Source organism: Scyliorhinus canicula, chromosome 5 (genome assembly GCF_902713615.1).
Source record: "Scyliorhinus canicula chromosome 5, sScyCan1.1, whole genome shotgun sequence".
Taxonomy (NCBI): domain Eukaryota; kingdom Metazoa; phylum Chordata; class Chondrichthyes; order Carcharhiniformes; family Scyliorhinidae; genus Scyliorhinus; species Scyliorhinus canicula.
Window position 1 is genome coordinate 187,761,767 of NC_052150.1, and position 19,936 is coordinate 187,781,702.

General features: G+C 43.4%; 1 protein-coding gene and 1 non-coding gene across 3 annotated transcripts in view; one reads left to right on the plus strand and one right to left on the minus strand.

Moving 5' to 3' along the window:
• Positions 1 to 19,936, plus strand: part of zeb1b (zinc finger E-box binding homeobox 1b) — a 224,630-nt gene that overhangs the window by 4,958 nt on the left and 199,736 nt on the right. The window lies entirely within an intron of this gene.
• LOC119966685 lies at positions 14,035 to 14,173 on the minus strand. Its single transcript, XR_005460809.1, has one exon. It is a non-coding gene; the product is annotated as a small nucleolar RNA SNORA57 (small nucleolar RNA).

Here is a 19,936-nt window from a genome sequence, read left to right on the forward strand (position 1 = left end):
ATTGCACATTGAATATGGGAATGGAGGCAATTGGTATTCCGTCTCCTTTTTGTGCTTTTTAACCTCGACAAGCACGCCCTGGTGTGTGTTTCGTCTCGGTGTGTCGTTCCATCTATGTGTGTGCTGGGGAGGGGTGTAGCGGTCGTTAATAACTGATTAGATTGACGCCTGGAAGCTCCTGCAGAGAAGCTAAGTGGAGGAGGGGGAAGAATGAGCGTGTTTGTGTTGGGTGGTGGTTTTTGTGCAAGACGTGCGCACAGGTAACAAATGCGGTGGGCGCAGGGAACATTTTAAAATCTGAAGTGTTATTACATCCGTTTAAATCATGCTTGCCCTGCCATTTGCAGAAAAACAAATCTAGTTAACTGATTGTGGCATATAGTGTTAAACGACTGCTCTGTATCGCTAATCCTATTGGAGCAGTCATAAATCTTTATTTTTTTCCCTAGTGTGCGTATGCTCTGTCTGCCCACTAGGGTAGTTTTGAAAAAAATCTGTCCAGGTTAAAGCAATTGGCTTTCAGTTTTGTTTTTACAAATTGGAGAATTTGCCAGTTATTTATTGCACAATTCTTTCTTTTCCCAAAATGTACTTTTATTCATCAGATATTTAAATTCCAGTTAAAAGTTGACATAAGATGCAAACCAAATCAGTTTCTTCCAATATTATGGTACGTGCTACATTTACAATTAATATTTCTAATACTCATCCATTACATGTTTGCACAGCTCGAGGGGTTTTACCCAGTTTCCAGCCCCTCAGTATACCAAGGCCGAATGGCCTCAGAAGATAGCCATGAGCCTTTGCTGTGGCTCCCCCTAGCTTTAGTGCATGCATCCCTCAGCACCTAGCCCTGGATCTTGGAATGTGCCAATCTACAACATCCAGTTGTGGACAACTTTGCGCTAGAAGACATTTATTGCGTACTCTTGAATGTAATACTTGACTGTTGATAGGTGACTTATCAAAGTATAATCTTATCTAATTTTTTCTCATCTGGTACTTCACATAGTTTGGTTTCATGTACCAATATAGCACCTGCATCTCTTTGTATTTTCTCATGAAAATGAAGTCGTATGTGCCTAGGTAGGGATTCCCCTCTTTTATTTTCCCATTTTGAAATACATAATTGCTTTACCAGCAAACTGTTTTCGAAACTTAACAGGTGCTGAGAAAATATCTTAACAGAATTAAGTAATTTCTTCTTAACCTTTTCTGGGAAAGCAGATTGGTGGGTTTAGGACTGTAATTGAGGAAGACGACTTGAATAATACAGACCCTGAACAGTTGAGGATCAAGGAACTGTAGAACACCATATCATCACAGCATGGTAGCGGCAAGGCGAATGACTCCTATTAATAAAAAAATTATCTTGAGGTCAAGATTTTCAGTGGTGTGAATACCCTCTTGCTCTAAACAATTTGATTCCAGATAAGTTGTTATAATGACCCTAACTATGTAAATTTGTTGAAAATGTGGACTTGTTAAGGTGAAGGATGTTGGCACAGGAGATTGGAATGCATTGTATACTTTTTGAAACTTAGTGTCAAACATGGCCAGATGCAAAATATAACTGCTGCACTGTACATCCTCAATTGTCCTAATCTGAAGCCACTGCACCTTAATACTCCCAAGTGCTGGATTTTGTAGGGCTGACGAGGGTCTTGACACCAAACTATGGTTAAGTGAAAAGGCAGTATCAGATATTCAGACCGTAATCTGCTGAAAATATTTTTTGCATTGAAACCTCATGGAGTTGGTAATGTTTTTAATATTTATTAGCTTGGCAAACTTTTTAACCTGTGAACTGTAACAAGGTTAGTGTTTCCAACTAAAGCAGTTACAATGAAAAAGAACATTACATTTAACCATTCTCATATGGCCAGAAAATGTCTTGCATACATATTCAAAACTCTGAGGATGCTTTTCCAAAAGTATGTCTTTCAGGAAAAGTTCTTTTAACCAAACTCAGCAGGAAGCAAGCGTCCAAGGTACTGTTAGGTGACCTTTGACCCAGAGACTCTGAATGCCTTGGGTATGATTTCACTTTCACTACATCCTTTGTCAACCTGAATCCTTGTCAAATCAGATGTGTGTTTAGACCTTTTTTCAGTGAATGTGCCTAAAGGAAGGAACAAAGTACTAGGTCATCCTGAACATTATCCTTGTGTTTATTTTCTGTTATGGAGGGTGGGGGAGGGATTCTTGGTTTTTCTTCCGAGGTACTGGGCACATTCACTGTGAGTCAGTGTTTATTTTCTGTTTAGCTTTTCAGAGTATTGTTCAGTTACTCCCTACACATGAGCAGATGACTGACCATCTGATACAAATAAGTAATTATACTCTGAATTACATTATGTAAAAGAGGGTGGCAGAAGAAAAAAATAGTTTTAATGCAGAAAATGCACATAACTTGGAGAACCAAGCAAATGTGCATGTCTGTTGTATGATATGTTTACACATTTTGTTTGTGCTATCTATGCCCTTTGCATTCAATAATGAACATGGAAATTACCTCTCAATTTACCATCTCTAACTAGCATTATATTAGAGTTGTTGCCTCGCTTATCATGCCGATCCTTGTTTTTTGTAATTGTTCTTGTACCACTGAATTAAAAATTGGCAGCTGTTCTTGTAATAAGCATAATTATTTGTGTTTGGCTGAGCCTTAAGTTGTGCCTGGCATGGTTTTCGGATTGGTCAGTGTGAATTTATTGAACTTTTTTTCAACCATTGTGTACTACGTGTAGAAAAGCACTAGGAGAAAGGCATAGTTACCTATTGGAGTTTGTTCGCTATACCTCATACAGTTTCTGCCTTTAAAAGAAAGGGTCTATTCACTGGTCTTTGTATAGGGAGGGACTAGTCTTTTCATACTAAGCTTGTGGGAAAATTCTGCAAATTTATGCACAATGTTTGTTGGAAAACGGAAGATTGGTGTTATAGTCGTGATGGTTCTGTAAAGAAATTGCCTGGAATTGAAATGTAGGCACCTTAAAAACAATGTGTTTTTGCAGTGTGTGTTTTAATTCCAAGTTAGAATATAATATTTGAATAGAATAGCTACATTATTTATGGCAGGTTGTACGATCTCAATGTTGACGTGAATTATACTTTACAAGTGTCTTCGAGTAATTACCTTGTTTTCTGAACTCAGCTGCATACAGTAGTTCAAATGACATTCTCATACCTTTCATATCAGTACTGATGACCCAGCCACTACATCGATCCCATAGTGATTTAAATTTGAGTTTTTTGCGAAAAAAAATTAGTCATGCAGTATAATATATTAGTCAGTTTATCCATTTGTAGACTTTAGGTACTTTTTTGAATTATGTTTTTTGGAAGAGAAAGATTCTAGATATCCCCTTAATGCTTTAATTTAAAACTCTGTATTTTCCTGTGATTTGTTAAGATTCTAAACTTGGAACCCTTTGTTGCTGCCATATTTTTGCTTTCGTTCAGAGCACTATACAATTGACTGTGAACTTTAAAAAGAAATTATTTTTCCAATTAAGGGGCACTTTGGCCTACCCACCTACCCTGCACATCTTTGGGTTGGGGGGGGTGAGACTTACGCAGGGACGGGGAGAATGTGCAAATTGACTGTGAACTTAATAATTTAGATTCCACATTAACAGCATTCTCCTCGACTGAAACCAAGGGAATAAAACTGGTCTCTGGCCCAGGAAATATGGAAATTTGTGTTCTCATTTCATATTTCTCCCATCTGATGTTAACTTGTGTATGCCCTAAGTACCCAATTCATTTTTTCCAATTAAGGGGCAATTTTAGCGTGGCCAATCACCTACCCTTTGGGTTTTGGGGACGAAACCCACACAAACACTGGAAGAATGTGCAAACTTCACACGGATAGTGACCCAGAGCCGAGATCGAACCTGGGACCTCGGTGCCGTGAGGCGGCAGTGCTTGCCACTGTGCTGCCAGCTTTTATGTATGTTTTTACAGACTGCATATTTTAAAAATACCTTCAGTGACTGTGAAGGCAAGTCTTCTATTTTAATTAGGGATTGATACTTTTCTCGCCAACTTCAGAAATGAGCATAGTGTGTTTTGAGCTCCTCGGTTTTCTTTGTCACTGAAAATATATTTATTATTAAGGCTAAAATCTTCAATGCCGTGAAATACTTTTGAGCAAAAATCACAATCGCATCAGGAGTGGAAATATTGGAATAATACAGGGGAGAGGGGAAAGCGACAGGCCTCAAGGCTTCAAATTAAGTTACTGTGAAAAGCCCCTAGTCGCCACATTCCGGCGCATGTTCGGGGAGGCTGGTACGGGAATTGAACCGTGCTGCTGGCCTGCCTTGGTCTGCTTTCAAAGCCAGCAATTTAGCCCTGTGCTAATCAGCCCCTATAAAGATGTGGATGCTTTGGAGAAGGTGCAGAGGAGGTTCACCAGGATGTTGTCTGGTATGGAGGGCGCTAGCTATGAAGAGAGGTTGAGTAGATTAGGATTATTTTCATTAGAAAGACGGAGGTTGAGGGGGACCTCATTAGAAAGACGGAGGTTGAGGGGGGACCTCATTGAGGTCTACAAAATCATGAGAGGTATAGACGGGGTGGATAGCAAGAAGCTTTTTCCCAGAGTGGGGGACTCGATTACTAGGGGTCATGAGTTCAAGGTGAGAGAGTAAAAGTTGAAGGGAGATATGCATGGAAAGTCTTTAAGCAGAGGGTGGTGGGTGCCTGGAATGCAATGCCAGCGGAGGTGGTAGAGGCGGGCACGATAGCGTCATTTAAGATGTATCTAGACAGATGCATAAATGGGCAGGGAGCAGAGGGATATAGATCCTTAGAAAATAGGCAACCGTTTCAGATAGAAGATCTGGATCGGCGCAGGCTTGGAGTTCCGAAGGGCCTGTTCCTGTGCTGTAATTTTTCTTTGTTCTTCTTTGCTTTCAACCGTCCCTCCATCATAAGGTTATAACTGGAGCTGTTTACTGATTGCACAGTTCCATTTAAAATTTCTTAGATAATGAACCAGTCCATGCGCACATGCAGTAAAATCTGAATAACCAGGCTTGGGCTGATAAGTGGCAAGTAACATTTGTGCTACACAAGTAACAACAAGAGCAAACCTAACCACCTCTTTAACATTCAATGACATTACCATCCCCGTTGACAATGCGGTTGGTGTAGTCACCACTGAGCAGGAAAAAAAACTGGACAGTCACATAAATTCAATCACTATTCGAGATCAGTGGTAGGATATTCTATTGCGAGTTTCTCAGGTCCAGTCTCCAATCTCTTCACCTATAAGGCACAAGTCTGGAGTGCAATTGATTGCTTTCCACTTGCCGAGAAGTGTGCAGCTAAAACCTCTATTCCGTAACATTTGGGAGAAAATAATCCAATTGATCAGTTTCTCATTCACGTGCTTAAAATATCCACCACCAGTGTACATTAACTACAGTGTATGCTACTTATGGGATGTACTACATGTAGCAAGTAGCCTAGACGTTTGCACACCACCTCCCAAACAAACAACAATCAACCACATAGACAAAGGTGACAGATGGATTGGAATGTCATCATCTCCCAATTATGCATCCTGATGTTGATGTATATTCCATATTCCTTTTATGGTTGCTGGTTCTGGAACTCCCTACCTAACATGGAGTGCAGTGAGTCAGAAAGTCTGTTTACTGGTGTCGTAGTTGTGGACATTTGCAGATGGACAATAAAGGCCAAGCAATTCTGAGAATGTTTTCTTTTTAAAAAAAAAAGGCAAATTGCCTTTCTAAAAATAAAATCACAATTAATCATTAATTCATTGTTTCTTCATTTTTTAAACTCTCTCTAGTTTCATTGACTTATCCAAGACACTTTGTTTTGTGCAAGTTGTCGTCATTTTTACTCTGGGTATATCTCACACAAGCTCTTTCTGGTCCTTCCTGCCTTGTGTGCTTATGAATATACTTTCCAACTGGAGTCATCTGGACAGTGGTCAGGAATGGACATCTTAGGGACAGCACTGTTCCTGGACCTAAAAATTTGAATTTCTTTTAGTCTTCCCTTCCCAGAAAAATGAAGCCTCTTATCATCTAACCTTTAGAACTCGGTATATTTTCTGTCCCACTCTTTTTCAGCCATAGTATATTACCTTGTGCTATGCACTTTGGCCATTAATTAAAAATATAGTAGGTTATGATTATGAACAACTGGTTTTCCTCCTTTTAGAAGTAAGCAGCATGGTGGTACAATGGATAGCACTGCTGCCTCTGAGCTCCAGGGACCTGGGTTAAATTCCGGGCTTGGGTAACTGTCTGTGTGGACTTTGCACTTTCTCCCCGTGTCTGCGTCGGTTTCCGCCAGGTGCTCCGGTTTCTTCCCACAGTCCAAAGATGTGCAGGTTAGGTGGATTGACCCTGCTAAATTGCCTCTTCCCATCAAAAAGGTAGGTGGGGTTACGGGGATAGTGTGGAAGTGTGGGCTTAAGTAGGGTGCTCTTTCCAAGGGCTGGTGAAGACCTGATGGGCTGAATGGCCTCCTTCTGCACGAAGTACTATGATACATCTGCAGGTCCTGTAACTAGATGGGTACATTCCAGGCTTTTACCGTTGCAGCTTTTTAACCTCCTGCTCGGAAATGTGACCGTGGCTTCATGACAAGTTGTGCTCACTGAACAGGTGGTGCTTCACCAGTGTTAGAGCTGAGACCAAGTCACATGAAGTAGAGGAGAGGAACGGTTGATCTTATCCACCTTTACTCGGTGAACTTGCTTCCTGAAGTCTACCATAAATAGTCTGAATAAATGCAAAATTTGTTTGTTGGCATAGTTCAGATTTGGTAGAGAAAGTAATTGAATTCCCTTTGGTTCAGCCCCTGAAGGACTTCTACTCCTCACTCAAAACATTTATTTGATTTAATTAAAGTTAATTAAATTATTAGCATTAGTTAAATGTTTTTTGCACTCTCTTTTGGCATGACCACTGATCAAATTCCAAACCAGTATCAATGCACGTTGGGCCAGTTTGGGATACCTTGTTTTATTTGGTCAGGTTGAGCACTTTTGGTTGGCCTCCTTGATGGAGAGAAAACAAAGGGACAAAATTTGCACGTGTAGTCCTTTCCTTTAACTTGTTAAATATTCACAAAGCAGATGATTGCAATCCGGTGAGAATCACAACATTTATGTATATTGGTGCTTTAGTGCCTCGGTTAGGCAGCCATACAAATCATCACTGGTCTGGAGTTGGGGGCTTTCTAGCATATACCTTTCTTTTGATGATGTGCTGTTTCATTGTCTTGGGAAGAATGCAAATTATTGTTTCTTGTTCATATTGTTTTTAAAAAAAAATTAGAGTGTCAATTTAGAGTGTTTCTTTCCAATTAAGGGCCAATCCACCTACCATACACATCTTTGAATTGTGGGGGTGAGACCACAGACGGGGAGAATGTGCAAACTCCACATGGACAGTGACCCAGGGCCGGGATCGAACATGGGACCGCGGCGACACGAGGCAGCAGTGCTAACCACTGCGCCACCGTGCCGCCCTTGCTTCTTGGTCATACTGCAAGTGTAGGTATAACCTTTACTTCATACCATGCTTGCACTAGCTTCACTTAGGGTGACTTGCTACAATTACAGTAATTTTTACATTCCGTTTCTGAAGGTTTCTTCAGTTGGAATCCATATAAGACATATGAGCAGAATTAGGCCATTCAGACCCCGGGTCTGCTCTGTCATTCTATCATGGCTGATATGTTTCTCATTCCCATTCTCCTGCCTTCTCCTAATAACCCCTGATCCCCTTATTAAGTGATCCCCTTATTAATTAAGAACCTGTCTATCACTGTCTTAAAGACACTCAGTGATTTGGCCTCCACTGCTTTCTGCAGCAATGGGTTCTACAGATTCACCACCCTCTAGCTGAAGAAATTCCTTCTCATATCAGTTTTAAAGGATCGTCCATTTCAGTCTGAAGCTGTGCCTTTGGTTCTAGTTTTTCTTACCAGTGGAAACATACTCCACGTCCACTCTACCTAGGCTTCCCAGTATCCTGTAAGTTTCAATAAGACACCCTCCCCCCCCCCCAAATATCCTTCTAAACTCCGACGAGTACTGATCCAGAGTCCTCAACCGTTCCTCCTACAACAAGCTCTTCATTTCAGGGATTATTCTTGTGAACCTCCTCTGGACCCATTCTTGTGAACCTCCTATGAACCCTTTCCAAGGCCAGCACATCCTTCCTTGGATACGGGGCCCAAAACTGCTCGCTACTCCAAATGGGCTCTGACCAATGCCTTATACAGCCTCAGAAGTACATCCCTGCTCTTGTAGTCTAGCCCTCTGGACGTGAATGCTAACATTGCATTTGCCTTCTGAACTGCTGACTGAATCTGCACATTAACCTTTAGAGAATCTTGAACTAGGAGTGCTAAGTCCCTTTTGTTTCTGGAAAAATGGCTGTTTCCCATTTAGAAAATAGTCCAAGTCTCCATTCTTTCTACCAAAGCACATAACCTCTCACTTTTCCACGTTGTATTCCATCTACATCTTCTTTGCCCAGTCTTGCCTGTCCCTCTGCATATCTTTGTATCATCTGCAAACTTGGCAACAGTGCCCTCAGTTCCTCCTTCCAAATCGTTAATGTATATTGTGAAAAAGTTGTGCTCCCAACACCGATCCCTGAAACACACCACTCGTCACCGGCTGCCATCCTGAAAAATACCTCTTTAACCCCACTCTCTGCCAGTCAGCCAGTTCTCTATCCATGCCAGTATCTTGACCGTAACACTATGGGCTCTAAATTTAGCTGGAATAAAAATAAAGTGCTGGAAAAACCTTTCCAAATAGAGTCTACTGGACTCCACGTTCACTCTTTACCAGCAGATTCTGTTTTTATTTCCCAGCAAGGTCTTGGAGGTCTTCATTGGGAACTCTTCCTCTTCCAGAATAACTGGAGCCAGCAGAGTTGCATGTGTTCAGTTTGGTCTTTTATCTGGAGATGTAAAAGGCTGATTTAAAAAAACAAAAAAAAACTGGCGCATGGAATAGGAGGGGTGAGTGTGAACATAGTTACTGCAGGACTGAAAACAGCAAGTCATGGTTTTTTGGACTGAGAATGGTCAACAGTGGTGTTCCCCAAGGGCCAGTGCTGGACCACTGCTTTTTACTCTGAGAAGTGGCAAACAGTAAGGATGACACAAATTGATCGCTACAGAACACAAATATGTTCACAGATTGAATTTAATACAGAAAAATGTGAGGTGATACCTTTTGGCAGAAGGGAGGCAGTATAGATTTAATACACACAGTTCCAAGAATTGTGCAGGGACAGAGCGAGCTGGTGGAACATGCACATGGATCTTTGAAGATATCAGAACATATTGAGAGAGTGGTTGGCAAAGCACATGAGATATTGGGCTTCATAGATAGAGATATTGAATACAAAAGCAGGGAAGTTGTGTGAAATGTGTATAAAGCTGTGGCTAGGCCCCAACTGAAGTATAAGTGTTGTGTTCTGGTCGCCACAGTTTAGGAAGGGTGCAAGGGTCTTTGGGAGTGCAGAAGAGATGAATGAGACAGGTTCTACAGATGAGGAATTTTAGCTACAAGCTTTGATTGGGGAAAAAGCGCAAAGGTGATTGAAGGGAGATTTGATAATTGTGTGAGATTATGACCAATTTAGGTAGGATAAATAAGGAAAACATGTTGTCATCAGCTGACTAGGGCACTCTGATGTGATGGGTTGCAGGGGTGATAGTAAGGGTGTGAGGGATAACCATTTTCCCATAGTGTGGTGGGAATAGAGATGAACAATGATTTCAAAAGAAAATTTGATAGCCCTTTGAAGGAAATAAGCTTGCAGGAGTATGGGGATAGAACAGGGGAATGAGACTGACTGGTTAGCTCTTAAGGTGAGCTGGCATGGACTCCGGGCAGAATGGCCCTCCTTTTGGCTAAGTGAAGGATGCTACAAAAGATAAGTAGGACTTGACAATAGAGCTAATCTGCAGCAAGACCATGAAAACATTTGATGGGAATAAGTAGTTTAATATCTTATTGGGCTAGGGATGGTGTAGGCCCATGATGGATAAATGGGACTGCATGCAGAACAGGACAAGTTTAAGAATGAGGTGCATTGGAATAATTGAACATGGGTAGATTAAGGTTCCAGTGGCAGAGGGATTTCCATGTTGCACAGGTGGAGAAAGGTTGTGTTGCTGATAGGCTATGGGGTCAAAACTTAGTTCAGGGCTCAAATAGTAATCCAAGGATTCACATAATTTGTTTCAGTCAAGTGAATGGCTGAGAAAGGAGGTTGAAATCAAAGTTTGGAGAAGGATACAATTGGTTTTCCCAAGACTTTGTATTGTTTTGCTTTTCTTGTTTTTGCATAAATGTCCAAACTTTGGTCTGGCCTCATTCTGTGCTGAAAGTTTCTGTAATTATATTTTCTATCTCCACAAAATTTGTGGAGCTCAAAAACTAGACCAGAGTCTTCCCATAATCAACAATTTGAAAAACCTCTAAGTGAGAGGATAAACAGTTTGGAGAGCTTTGTGGGGGTGGGAGTAGGTTCAGAGGGTTAACAAAGATTGTTCACCTAAAATGTAGAGTGCACAAAATCTTGGAATTGGCTTCCGTATCGAAATTACAGAGTAACTTATAATTCAAACTATCACCTATCGCTCCAAACATTGTACCTGTAATCGAATCAACTTACTCTACTGTTGAGTAGTTCTATTAAGACAGAGTTTGAAGTTTTATATGTGAATTATAATTTTTACATTTTGTACAATGCTTGCATGTTAAAGGGATTAAAATATAAAACCTAATATACTACTTGGTGACTGTTGGCATCTGATGGATCTGGCAAGGGATATGCAAAAAATTATTAGGTAATTTGGACACTCTGAATTCTCCCACTGTGTACCCGAACAGGAGCCGGAATGTGGCGACTAGGGGCTTTTCACAGTAACTTCATTGCAGTGTTAATGTAAGCCTGCTTGTGACAATAAAAAGATGATGATTATTAAAAGTAAGGCACATGGGAATGGAATCATAGAAATTTACAGCAAGGAAGGAGGACCTTTTGGACCATTGTATCCACACTGGGCGGCAAGTCACCATCCAGTCTCATCTCACTTTCCTGCTCTTGGTTAGGAGCCTTTCGTTAAGTATTAATAAAGCTTTGGAAACTCTCCTGAAAGCAAACTCCCCAAAGCAAACTATCATCAGTCTGGTGAATAAAGTCCATTTTGTGTTTAATTACTGCCATGTTTACAATTTCCTATTATAATGCGGAAGGATTCCAACTGTGGTTAGTTGAGAAGTATTGAAAAGGTTGTAGTTGACTGTAGGTCACAGCGGTCCGTAAGCAGGATTTATCGACCCCACTGGATTTATCGACCTCACTGTTGTCAATGAGATTTCCCGGTGAATGCACCCCTTGTCACCAGGAAACCCGTCCACTGGCGTGGGACTGGAATATCCTGCCAATATGAACAGCTGGTAGATTGCCCCCTATAATTGAAGTAAACATTTGCATCAATAGATTTTCATCACTTAAAAGGGGTTGTATGCCACCACATATGTGGCTCAATGAAATTGCTTTCATTACCTGAGGGAATGGATGAACTGCCTACCTTTTGCATTTTTAAAGAAACTTTTACCGCCACATCATGAAGCAGAAATGAATTAAAATTATGGGTTACTGTTATGTTACAAATTCATGTTGGCTCGCATAGCTGCATGATTCAATCCACTGAAGTTCCTCATGTCATCAGTGAATATCGGTATTTTGATAAGACAGCTAATGGTACTGGTACTGTGGAGGATGTCAGAAATATTGCTGCAGACTAAATTTTTGTAATTTAGAATTGAGTTGCTTCTTGTCAAATTACTGTGATTCTAAATTCACGAAAGTAACTGCCTCATGCTCATTGGCCACTTGAACAATCGAGCGATTGATCTACTTGTGTGACTTAAGCAGTGTAGGAGTGCTTTATGTGCTAATATTGCACCGAACAGCTTGCTTGTAACACAAAGGGCTGCATCTTCATACTACCGTCGGCATGTTTTATTTTGGGGGGGGGGGATACATCAAAACGGGCTGGTTACCCCCCCCCTGCAAACTCCTGAGCTGACCTCCAGAATACAGCCATTAACAATTGGCTAATAACAAGCAAACTGACACTATAATATGCTGCCCATGCCATACAATGGTTGGCATAGGCAGTGTGCTTATTAAAATAACTTAATGGGAAGGGGTGTTATTATTTAGCGGGTGTCTTTTGCGGATCGGGGTGTAGTCTCCTAAAATGCTAATCCCCTTTCTTCCTGCCTGCTACTTCATTAAACCTGTGCCCAACTCCCTACCTGCCCAAACCTTCGCTGGCCAAGACACCAGATTGCATGGCTCTGGGATCCATAAGCTGCCACCTTGCCCCATTGTAATATTCTGCCCCCAGACTAGGCAGTAAATCAATGTTTTTTTTGGAAATGTTTTTTATTGAGTTTTCATATTTTATATCCAACAAATTACAAATTATTAGAAAAAAAACACGCAAAAATTAACATGTATATTTACAGGTAAGCATCTTCATAATAACAACTGTGGCCGCCCCCTTTAACCGGCATACATATTTTACATTCCCCAATATGGTCGAGGCACATGTTTATAGGCATTTATTTACAATTTGGTTTTGGGCCTTAGCTTGCCATCAGACTGTCGCTTGCGGCTTTGTCCTTCCTTTTTTTTTTTGGAATAATTTTTATTCAAGTTTTCAACAACAAATTTTATCACAACAGAGAAAAACAGTAACCCCTCCCCTCCAATACAAAAACAATAAATTAACAAGAAAAAGAAATAAGCATAAAACCATGAGAACAAACCCCCATAACGAACCCGTAGCCAGCCCCCCCCCCCGGCTACCTTCCCCCGATTCCCGTCCATTTTCCCCTGATTCTTGGCCACCCGGCTATTCTTCCTCTTGTTCGTTGGCCACAAACAGGTCCTGGAACAGTTGCATGAATGGCTCCCACATTCTGTGGAAGCCGTCGTCTGACCCTCTGATGGCAAATTTGATTTTCTCCATTTGGAGAGATTCCGAGAGGTCGGACAGCCAGTCTGCAGCTCTGGGTGGTGCTGCTGACCGCCAGCCGAACAGGATTCTACGGCGGCCGATCAGGGAGGCAAAGGCAAGGGCGTTCGCCCTCCTCCCCAGGAATAGATCTGGCTGGTCTGAAACCCCGAAGACCGCCACTATCGGGCATGGCTCCACCCTCACCCCCAGCACTTTGTAAATAGCCTCGATGAAGGCTGTCCAGTACTCCACAAGTCTGGGGCAAGACCAGAACATGTGGGCGTGGTTGGCCGGGCCTCTTTGGCACCGTTCACATCTGTCCTTTACCTCCGGGAAGAACCTACTCATACGGTTTCTTGTTAAGTGGGCTCTATGTACCACTTTTAGTTGCGTCAGGCTGAGCCTTGCGCACGTGGAGGTGGAGTTGACCCTATGCAGTGCTTCGCTCCAGAGTCCCCACCCTATCTCAATCCCCAGGTCATCCTCCCATTTCTTTCTTGTTGCGTCCAGTACGGTGTCGGCCCTTTCTACCAGTCGGTCATACATGTCGCTATAGTTCTCTTTATCTAGGATACTTGTGTCCGGTAGGTATTCCAGTAGTGTCTGTCGTGGCGGTTGTGGTTACGTCCTTGTCTCCTTTCGTAAGATGTTTTTGAGCTGCAGATACCGTAGCTCGTTCCCCCTGGCTAGCCGAAATTTCTCTGTCAGTTCGTCCAGTGTTGCGATCCTGCCGTCTGTGTATAGGTCCCTGACTGTCAGTGTCCCTCTGTCTTGCCTCCACCTTTTTTTTTAATTTTTTTTTTTTTTTTTTTTTTTTTTTTTTTTTTTTTTTTTTTTTTAGATAACAGTATTAGTGACATTATTCCACCCCCCCCCCCTCCCCACAGCAGAAAGCCACAAGTGATCCCAGTAAGCAGGTATCACAGCCAACAAGAATAGGACCAGAAGACCGAGCACAGCACAATCCCAGCAACGGGGTGTCCCAGCCAATGAGGATAGGACCAGAAGATGGCAGCTCACTGGTACCGAAGACATTTGCACTGAGATTTTTCTGCCTCGCTTACAAACACACACACAGGCCACAGACAGGCACAGGCATGACAAGAACTGGAGGGTGCCTCCACCTTTTTGAAGGTGGCGTCAGTCAGTGCTGCTGTGAACCTATGGTTGTTGCAGATGGGAGCCTTGTCCGACATTTTGGTCAGGCCAAATTGCTGCTGCAGTTGGTTCCAGGATTGGAGGGTGGCTGTCACCACTGGGCTGCTGGAGTGTTTTTTGGGTGGGGATGGGAGTGCTGCCATGGCGAGGGCCCGGAGGGAGGTCCCCATGCAGGAGGCCTCCTCCGCACGCACCCACTCGGCCTCTGGCTCCTGGATCCATCCCCATACTCGCTCGGCTGATGCCGCCCAGTGGTAGAATTGTAGGTTTGGGAGGACTATCTCCCCCCCCCCCCCCCCCCCCCGGATTTTGTTTTTTGTAAGACCTTCTTTGGGATCCTAGCATTTTTACCCCCATACGAACGCCATGATTAGCTTGTCCAGCGCTTTGAAAAAGGCCTTGGGGATGTAGATCGGAATGGATCTAAACAAGAAGAGGAACCTGGGCAGTACGTTCATTTTGATCGTCTGTACTCTCCCCGCGAGGGAGAGTGGGAGTGTGTTCCATCTTTGCAGGTCCTTTTTTACTTCCTCCGTCAGACTTGTGAGGTTCCATTTGTGGATCCCTTTCCAGTCATGGACTATTTGGATCCCCAGGTAGTGGAATTTGTGTCGGGCTTGTTTGAACGGCAGCCCCTTTAGTGCTGCCACGCGCCCCCCCCCCCCCCCCCCCCCCCCCCCATCCCCCCTCCCCCCTCCCCCCTCCCTTGCGGGTGTACTGGGAAGATCTTGCTTTTGCTCATGTTGAGGTTTGTAGCCCGAGAAGGCTCCAAACTCTTTCAGGAGTGCAATGATTCCGTCCATGCTGCTCTGTGGGTCCGAGATGTAGAGGAGCAGGTCATCTGCATAGAGTGAGACTTTGTGCTCTCTGCCTCCCCTTCGGATCCCCCTCCAATTCTGTGCTGCCCTGAGCGCGATTGCTAGCGGTTCGATTGCTAGTGCGAACAGCAGCGGGGACAGTGGGTATCCTTGTCTGGTGCAGCTGGAAGTATTGGGAGTTGGTATTGTTGGTTCGTACGCTCGCCATGGGAGTGTTGTATAGGAGCTTTACCCAAGCGGTGAACCCTGTTCCAAGCCCGAACCGCTCCAGTACCTCTGAGGTATTTCCATTCGACTCTGTCGAAGGCCTTTTCTGCGTCCAGGGAGACGATCACCTCTTGTGTTCTCTCCCCGGAGGGGGTCATTATCACATTCAGCAGGCGCCTGATGTTCGAGGTAAGCTGTACCTTTGACGAAGCCCGTCTGATCCTCTCTGACCCCCTCAGGTACACAGTCTTCTAGCTTTTTGGCTAGGATTTTGGCCAATATTTTGGCGTCTGCATTCAGCAGAGAGATGGGTCTGTATGACCCACATTCCGTTGGGTCTTTGTCTTTCTTGGGTATCAGCGAGAATGAGGCCTGTGCTAATGTGGGTGGCAGTGTGCCCCTAGCTAGAGAGTCTGTGAACATCTCCCGCAGGTGCGGGGCCAGCGCTGTCGTGCATTTTTTGTAGAAGTCCGCCGGGAATCCATCCGGTCCCGGCGCCTCCCCGTCTGCATGGAGCTAATGCTGTCCATGATCTCTCCCAGTGCTAGTGGTGCTTCCAGGTCCCGTTTTCTGCCCCCTCCCACGACTGGTATGTCCAGTCCATCAAGGAACCGGTTCATCCCAGCCTTCCCCGTTGGGGGCTCTGGGGTGTACAGCTCTTGGTAGAAGACCTTGAAGGTTTTGTTAATCCTCTCTGGTTCTGTTTCCAACGTGCCTCCGGTACCCCTGATTTGCGCAATTTCTCTGGTGGCTGCCTGCTTTCTCAGCTGGTATGCCAACAGGCAGCTGGCCTCTGTGTTCGTACAGGGTCCCGCGCGCCTGGCGGAGTTGGTGCACTGCTTTCCTGGTGGAGAGCAGGTCAAAGTTCCTTTGTAGTTCTTTCCTCTCGGTAAATCAATGTTAACTACGGTGATTTAAAATGTTGTTTGCATTGTTACATGGAAAATTATTAATTTCTAAAAATAGAAATATTGAGTACCCAATTCTCTTTTCTTCCCCCAATTAAGGGGCAATTCAGCATGGCCAATCCATCTAACCTGCACATCTTTTTTGGGTTGTGGGGTGAGACCCACGCAGATATTGGGTGAATGTGCAAACTGCACACGGACAGTGACCCGGGGCCGGGATTGAACCCGGGTCCTCGGCAATTTCACGGAAAAAATATTGATAAATGGTTTAATTTAAATATTCTGCCATATTCTCAATGTGACAAATATCCTAGGGTTACTTTTAGATATTGTTGAAAAAAGAAAAATGAGACATTTGGAAATGGGTTGCTCATTTTATTATTACATTCCCATGGCAGCGTTTCCAATTTTCTCCTGATCTAGTACATTCAGGTGAGTATACTGCAAGTTTAGATGCTGAGTCAAGGAAGATCCCTGCCTGGGTCTCGGTGCTTTCATGTTTTTCTGTGAAAGTTGCATTTCCAATGTTCAAAGAACAGGTTCCGGTACCAACTCTGAGTCTGAGTAAACCAGAAAATGAAAATAGTGAATTGTAGCTCCAGCAATAACCTGTTAAACACAATTGATATTCTGTAATTTTCCAATCCATTATTTTACGTGGCTTTTGGCAGAAAAGCATTGCGGGGAGAAAGATATTACTCTGATTCAACCTGACTACTCATCCATTTTACCGTAAATGTTTCTCAGTGGTCATTGATTTTCATACCACGAGTGGCAAAGTTTTATTTTCTGTGGGAAGGGAGATTACTGCAATTGAACTATTGAAAAGCAACTCAACTTGAAATTATGTAAATATAGACATAATTTGTTTGCTACATACATAAATAACATGAATAATTAGCCAATATTGTTGGCTGTGATTGCCTACTATGTCCAAGCTGTATTGAGCAGTATTGAAATTTTCTTGGTATTAACATGACATAATTAGACATTTTATTTACTGACATACGGAAGATTGGACCCTTCTGTGTGTTTACCATTTCCTTAACATGGCTGAACTTCAGCCTTGGAGCACCCCCTAGTGCACAATGTGACATTATTTCCATTTCCCACCCTAACCATCCTTGTGACTTCAGAGGTTGCCAATTTATGTGGCATTATTGATCTTCATATGGTGGACTTAAATCCACTGGGTAGAAATGGCCCAAATTAATTTCAACTGGGATCTTTACAAGGAAGAGAAAAGACAAAATTGGGAGTGTGGAAGTCTTCAATCCCTCTAGGGCAATTGGGGGATGGGCAACAAATGCTGGCTTGGCCATCAATGCCCACATCTTGTGAATTAACAAAAATCACCTCAAAAGCAGTTAAGCCCAGATTTTCAACAGGGTTTAGTTCATTCCAATGCCCTCTATTTTTTTTTTTTTGAATATTTATTTTACTAGTGGTTCAGTTTCACATGGGTGTTGTGGTAGCCCCAGTTCATCAAATGGTCTGGTAGCGTTCAATTGAACTTTTCCTTCACAAATTTTGAGAACATCATGTGAGAGAAAGTATTGTTGTGGAAATGATCTGGGAAACTTCAGTTTTAAAGTGCAGTGGAATCACTTTCTGTTCTTGGTACTTGGTAAACATTGGAAATAAGGTACAGTTTTAAGTGGGTTTAATTTAATGTTTCTACAGTTAGATTCATGCTGGACAAAGATGTTTGTATGTGTGTTGGTTGGTTCAGTTCAAACTACCTGTCTCGTGTTTGGAGAGGGCTACGGCATGAAGAATAAACTGGGGCCTTGTAAGATAGAGAAGTGTTTAAGTGTAGCTAATTTGATTGCTGTTGGAGGTGGATAGTGAGAAAATGGACGCTAGACGTTTTAGAACGCTAAAGAGGGAGCATCTTTCTGTCTTGCTGGGGTTATTAGGAAAGGTTGGGGCGAGTAAGCTTGTGTGAGGGTGGGGTACTCTTTCATTTCTTTTTTAAAATAAATTTAGAGTACCCAATTATTTTTTCCAATTAAGGGGCAATTTAGCGTGGCCAATCCACCTACCCTGCACATATTTGGGTTATGGGGACGAAACCCACTCAAACACTGGGAGAATGTGCAAACTCCACATGGACAGTGACCTAGAGCCGGGATCGAACCTGGGACCTCGGCGCCTTGAGGCAGCAATCTAACCGCTGCGCCACAGTGCTGCCCTACTCTTTCATTTCTGAGGGTTGGTTCAGACTTAATGGGCCAAATGGCCTCCTTCTGCACTGTAGGGATGCTATGAATCTTCCGGGGGGGATTTTAAGGTGAAATTCAGTCGGGGTCGGAGGGGAGTGTGTCTTGTGCAATCATGTGTGCTGAAAAGGAACTATTTGTGTTAATGTGACCATTGTATCTTAACATGTACTTTGTAATCCATACTAATCTTTAAACTAAAGTTAAAGGAACTAAGGTTATTCTATTGTAATCTAATTTTTCCATATTTAATAAATACTTTTTTCTTGTTAAAACTAATTATGGTCCTGTGACTGTTCCTCCACATTTTATAAAAAAGAAAGTAAAAGTTATAGAGCGTGATCCTCCGCCTCGCCGGCTGCAGACCCACGCCTGCGCGTTTCCCGACGGCGTGGGGTGGCCCACAATGGGAAACCCCATTGCCCGGCTACGGGAATGAGACTCCCGTCCACTGTCTTTTGAGCCAGGGCTCCTTTCTAGAATCTACCCGTCCAGTTAGAACATCAACTTGGATCATAACACTGGTAAAAATATGACCGCATGATCAGCTCATCCAGTGGTTCTTCGCTCATGATCCTTACATAGAACAGAGAACAGTACAGCACAGAACAGGCTCTTCGGCCCTCAATGTTGTGCCGAGCCATGATCACCCCACTCAAACCCACGTATCCACCCTATACCCGTAACCCAACAACCCCCCCCCCTTAACCTTACTTTTATTAGGACACTACGGGCAATTTAGCATGGCCAATCCACCTAACCCGCACATCTTTGGACTGTGGGAGGAAACCGGAGCACCCGGAGGAAACCCACGCACACAGGGGGAGGACGTGCAGACTCCACACAGACAGTGACCCAGCCGGGAAACGAACCTGGGACCCTGGAGCTGTGAAGCATTTATGCTAACCACCATGCTACCCTGCTGCCCCATTGTAGATTAGCGTTCACCATATGGCTGTAACCTTTTGTGGGAGAAAATGTAAGATTTTGCCACAGCGTGGTTCCTCTTGGGAAAGGTTTGGGGAGTAAGTTTTGACCAAAGTAGTGCATGCTTTGGTTGAATACTCTGGTTCCAGCAATATTGAGTAAAGCTGTAGATTTGTTGAATGAACTCCTCCTGATGCTCGGATGTGGCGGACCTGGCGACCTACTGCTCCCCAGATCTGGAATACCTGACCATGAAGTGCCGCCCGTACTACTTTCCATGTGAGTTCACTTCAGTCATTATCACAGCGGTTCACATCCCACCACAGGCAAAAGTGAAGAAGGCGCTGGACAAATTGTACACAAGTTATAAACAACAATTAAACAGAACACCTGGAGACCTTGTTCATCGTGGCCGGGGACTTCAAGGCCAACCTCGAGTGTACTGCCAAGGTTCCACCAACACATCTCCTGTCCCACCAGAGGTGACAACACTCTCGACCACTGCCACACAAAAGTCAAGGGTGCCTACAGTTCCATCCCCCGACCGCACTTTGGAAAATCAGACCATGAGACGGTGCTCCTCCCAGTATACAAACAGAAACTTATGCGAGAGAATCTGGTTAAGAAGGTTGTGCAG